Source organism: Micropterus dolomieu, linkage group LG19 (assembly GCF_021292245.1).
Source record: "Micropterus dolomieu isolate WLL.071019.BEF.003 ecotype Adirondacks linkage group LG19, ASM2129224v1, whole genome shotgun sequence".
Lineage (NCBI taxonomy): Eukaryota > Metazoa > Chordata > Actinopteri > Centrarchiformes > Centrarchidae > Micropterus > Micropterus dolomieu.
Genome location: NC_060168.1, coordinates 28078755 through 28084961, shown reverse-complemented (window position 1 = coordinate 28084961; position 6207 = coordinate 28078755).

Below are 6207 nucleotides of genomic sequence, written 5' to 3'. Positions count from 1 at the left end.
CTTCTATTGCTACTGTGGAATGAAGTTAGTTCAATATAAACTAGGCCTATGTGTGTGAGTGTATATATATACATATATATATATATGACCTAATTATAAAATATAAAAAAAAAAAAGTAGCTTAGATGTAACTAAGCCAACTAACCCAAAAATTCGATCTATGTTAACTTTTAAGGACACAGAGACCATTTTATTTTATCTCATCACGCCTGGATTATTGCAACAGCCTTTTCACTTGTTTAACCCAAAAATCTACTGATCGACTCCAGACTGTCCAGAACTCAGCTGCCAGGCATTTAACCAGAACTAAGAAATACGACCACATCACCCCTATTTTAGCTTCATTACATTGGCTCCCAGTATAGAATTGACAATTTTATTGATCACTTTTAAAGCTCTTCATGGCCTCTCGCCTTGTTATATTTCTGACCTTTTAGTCCCATACACACCAGCACGTACCTTGAGATCCTCGGGCAGAGGTCTGTTGTCTGTTCCAGAGTCTCAACTGAAAACTAAAGTGGACAAAGCGTTTGCAGTCAGGGCCCCGAGGCTCTGGAACAGCCTGCCCGAGGAAATCAGGTCAGCTGAGTCAGTGAACTCTTTTCTAGTCCCTTCTTAAAACATACTTTTATAGGAAAGCCTTTCCCGATTTTATTAGACTTTATTTTATCCATTTTATTTTATTCAATTTTACTTATATTTATCTTAAACGTGTATTTTAGTCTTTTCAATGTTTTCTTGCTTTTATCATGTATTGTTTTTGTATTATTGTCTTTTGTGTATTGTTGTCTTTACACTTGTTAAAGCACTTTGTAACTTATTTTTGAAAAGTGCTCTACAAATAAAGATTTATTATTATTATTATTATTATATTATTATAACCACCAACCACCAGTTGAAACCACAAATGTGAAGCACAGATCAGATTAACAGAAGCCTATCGCAATGGATTACACCATTTGCCCGACCCTAACCCATTTTTGTTTCCTGCTTGTTCTGCTCACTGCTTATTTGATTTTGATGTATGAAAATAAACAAAACCAGGACGCATATTTCACCACAGTGCTACAGTATTTCCCAAATGTGACACCATCTGTTTGGCTAGTTCCTAGTAAATGATCAGTTCACCTTACTGTCAACAAACTGACTGGATATCTTGTTTCCTCTGCTGAGATACAGTGAGGGGTGAGTGCAGCTTGTTATCTGTGGCAAGACAACTTCAATCTAACACTGGCTTGTGTGTCCATGTTCTGCTGTCTACTGAAAAATGCATGATGATATTGCTTAAGGAAGATGCAGGCTCATCCTCCCTGGGGTTGCTTCTGTCTAGATATTATCTATGTTTCCTTCACCGTCAATGCAGCCCTCATTGTTTACCAAGAGAGTGAACACAAAGCACAGTATGAGGCAGTGTATCTGTTCAAAAGATGGGTGAGGAAGTCAGTACCAACTGTGCAGTGAATGCCATTATCCATGGTCTGCATATTGAGAGGCACCAAGGGCATCAACAAGACTGTGTTGTGTGTTTTGCCATGCTGTGAGCCGCCTCTTAACGCATTTCCAAGGGCAGCGTTGGAAATGCGCTATAGGGAACCAGAGATAGAAAACAATATTCTCAATAGGCCATCAGCTCATGTTCTTTTCTTAGTGGCAAGAGAGAGAGAGAGAGTGAGAGTGAAACTGCCATGACCTTTAAAATTCACAGAGGAGAGGTGCTCCCCTCTGGGCTCTCAAGAGTGCTACAGCCTGAGGGCAATATCATGCAATCCAAGTGTAGTTTAACAGTGTCAAGGGAGGCCTTGAGTGCGTCATTTCTGGTATTACTTCAACTGAACTTGAACAGAGTGTGTTTTCTGAAACAAACAGATAAAGTGAACAGGTTTTTTACTCTGCAGTAATCAAGCACCAGTAGTTGTGCTAATGATAAGAATAGCAATGTTAAAGCTGCACCAGGTAAGATTTCAATCTATTGTCAGTGGTGTAGTTCTAGTATAGATAATTCTGTGCCCAAAGGAAGCACATCATCTGCCTCTCTTGCCCCCTTGGGAATAAAGTATTACAGACTGTGGCTGTGTTGGTAAACATGAGAAATTACTTATGTTTACATCCACATAACAAGGGCAATCTTGCAGTCATGCAAATGACTGACCTCTTCCAGAGAGGAAGGCAAATGTAGTGCTTTGTTGTTATGTATATGCAAAGCCTCTTCGATAAGATGTCACTGTGAGGAGTACAAAGAGAGTCTGCAGTTCACATCCCTCGTTCTAACATCAACCTTCCTAACTTTACCCTGATAGTGACGTTTTCCTAAGCATCACAAAGAAGAAGAACCTTAACCATAGAGGTGGCAGATCAGAAAATGTTCATGAGTCAATTTTTTTAATGGCCATATTGGTTGGATGTTGTATTAGCAACACATTAGCCCCAGGAAGCTAGTAGGCTATAATGGATAGCTTTTTTTAGCAGTTAACAGTCGGAGAAAACTCAAATTTACAAATGACAAATCAACAATACCTTACAGATAATGTTCCAACTAACAAGGACATTTGGGGAGTAGATAAAAGATGCTTGTTTGCTTGGTCATAAATCTGACAAAATGTATGATAGAATTACACTGCTAAGGAAGTGTGACAATAGTGGATTTTTTTTGGCAACACAATGCTCAACTGAAACCAACTGCTGGCGACCAAGGGTGTCGAATTAGCAATGGACAGTATGGCCACATCCCCACCAATATCCAGCAACTCCATAATTTGTCCTAGCAATTACTTAAATCAGAAAGATAAAATATAACCACTGTGGTCCACCAGTGTCTTGTCAATGTGTTACACAAACGGTTAACAGTCGGCCGCAAATTATTCAAGTCGCGTAAAACGCAAGAACTGAACCACGTAGGAAAGAGCTCTTTACGCCAGCTAGTCCTGAGACTAACAAATCCTGAAACATGTCACACACACGCCTTTCTCAAGCAAGCACTGTTTTACAAACATCAACTAGAGTAAACCAAATTATCCATCAACTGAACTGAATAACATAATCCAAAAGGTGGAATTGTAATCTGTCAACTATGACAGAGTATTAGTCACCACTAGAAAAAATTGTAATCAGAGATTTCTGGAATAATGTTATCAGATTTGTTGAATAAAGTCATAATAATTTAGGTTGCCTTAATTCAAATGTTCATGTTTTAGTGTTTCGCTTAGAGGCACTTTTGCCCTGTTTGGGACTGTCTTACTACTCCAGGATGCTTGCCACTGATGTGATTGTGATCTGTACTTTATCGGAGGTGCTGAAGTTAACATTTGTGTGGCTTTGTGGTGAGATTTTTGCCTGATGAGAAATATTTTCAGTTACTTTTGGAATCTCTCCAATGAAAAGCAACGCACTTGTTTCATCCAGTACAGTCTGTCAGATGGTCTGAAGGTACAACCAAATCAGCAGATCAAAACTGTAGGCAAATGCACAACAGAGTAAATAGCAGGTAGTTTTTGTTTTAAATATTATGGCTTTATTCTTATTTAATTATGACTTTATTCTGGCAATATTATGATGAAATGTCAGAGAACCCAGATATGGGGAAGATATTTATTGTGTGCAGACATTTTTGAACATGAGCAGAAACAGGAACTATTTAAGTCCAGGGGTTTATAAATTAATTGAAATTAATTAATTTATCATTGACATGAATACAGCAGGTGCCACATGCTCATTTAAAGAGATTACTTCCCCAAACAAAAGACACAAAAGAGGAGGGAATACTGAATCATGCCTGTGTGTTGACTCACAAGGGATAATAGTAAATAAGAAACGCAGACCTACAGGAGAATACATATTTAAAAGCGTTACAGAATGCCTGAGAGTCTTACTGCATTATAGTCCATACATATATTATATTTCTATATTTTGAATTGTCACCTGCATCACCAGGTTTTGCTTGCTTTCCACAAAGGGGGAAACATTCATTTCAATATTTATTTTATTTAAAATATCTGTCATTTGATGTGAAATAAAGTGATGGATGGCATAAAGCAGTAATGCCAGTGTTTTTATAGGTTTGTGCCAATCAGTTTCTGTTGTAACTCTGCATAGTTGTTTCCTCCCTTCAGAAGAGGCTGTTAGCTGCCATTCATTTTTGTACAATATGAAAAACAACTTCCACACAGCGATATGATTCAACATTAAACTGTAATTGGTTTAGTCGAAGTTTCTGTTTTGTTGTTATTTGATTATGACTGAGTTGAGTGTTTTCACATGAGTGCTACATTAAGTTATTGTTCAGTGGCTGTCAATCATTAGACACATGCACGATAAATATGGTGACTGTATGAATTATGAAAATTTCCACCAGGAAATAAACCCTCAAAAACATGTGCCTTTATAAATGTAACAAAACTAACATGCAGAACTATGACTGTTTAAAAGTGAGCATGGAAAGCAGATAAGTGGATTACACTGCATGTGTGTTTTGAGTTTGTTCTTGTTTGGATGCTCTTTTTGTCTTAACAACAACTTGTCACCATTGAAATCCATCTAACAGATTTCACGCTGACCACATTTGTTGTAAAAAGAACAGCTATCAACTTCTAACAGCCCACATTTCAAGCCTACTGTGGCTGAGAATTTGATACAAAGGATGATACATCTTTAGTTGCTTAGATGTAGACACATCACAATTCTGATGCTAACCTTTGTGTGTATTGTAGACAAAAATATGTTGTAAAAAATAATGTTGACAAAAAAGAGAGAGGCAGCAGTACTAAGGTTTTTAATGGATCTTTTGACAACAGCCATGTAGGAAATCACTGGACAGTTAAAACTCAGCTGCCAGAATTTTTGACATAACATTTGATCTTACAGTGTGGCACAGTGGTACAGTGGCTAGCACTGTCCACCTCACAGCAAGAAGATTGTGGGTTCAAACCCTGGTTGCCCCGGCCTTTCTGTGTGGAGTTCGCATGTTCTCTACGGGTGCTCCGGCTTCCTCCCACCATCCAAAGACATGTGGCCTAGTTTGATTGGTGACCCTAAAATTGTCCTTAGTTTAAGGAGTGTACCATGCCTTTTGCCCTATGTCAGCTGGGATTGGCTCCATCCCCCCGTGACCCTGTACGCAGGATAAGCGGTTGATGATAAATGGATGGACATTCGATCTTCCAACAGTTAGATTGTTGATCATTCTTGCAACTTGTAGTAATCTCACATCTCCCCTTAAAATGAATTTTAAGCAGCTATTTTAATAGCCTTCAGTCACCTGTAGTGTGACAGTATGCTCACACAGAAATTCATATTCCTTGTCAGGGGTGCACTGCTAGGTCACCCTGCCTTGTCCTTTACCAAGCTATGGATATCTGAAAGTAATTACAAGCAGCAGCTCTAGTAGAGACTATGCCATGAAGACAAAGAGAGTGAACTGTGGTGGTCAACATTCAGAGCATTAACGCTGCCCCCACATCTCATCATTATCCCAGCGCAATCTAAAGCGCAATAAAATGCAAATCACAATCACTGCTGTTCCCTCTTCAGGAGATTTATACATTAAAGTGCAGCAATAAAAGGAATCAGGTTTAAGGTCATGTTGAAAGACTGTAGAGTAATGGAATATAGAATGAGCAAGATGGCTGATTAAATTAGCTCTGTAGCATGCACTATTCTGTTTGGTATCAGGTGTTTTAATCAGCTTAGAGGCTGTGTGACAGATGATTTACACACTTCATATATATATGATTTACTGTAGTGCCAGGCACATCTTTTCTCATTCGGGAGGGAATTTCTTTGGGCCTTCTTACATGTATATAATAAACAACAAGAGGTGCAATGGCAGCATTTGGCAGCAAAATGATTGCCTTCTATAGAAAGCTCATTTGACAATCATAAAAATAGGGATATTATTATTATTATTATTATTATTAATATTATATTGCTAATGTTTAGCCAACTTTTTAAAAATGCGTCCTTGAGCCACTTCAGTGTTAAAACTGTACACACATTAGCATACCTTCCACCCCAACTGATCCCCCCTGCACCTCTCCCCTCATTCTGGCCTTAGAGGAGCCATGCTTTCTTACTTTCACATTTAATCCAATTCATTATTGTGGGCCCCCCTTGGTACACTCAGCTGTCAGGGGAGACAAAAGTCCTGCCAAATATGGATGTGTTTTTGTTCCCTTGGATTTCTGCTGCCCTCCCTGGGGATACTGCCCCCCCCCC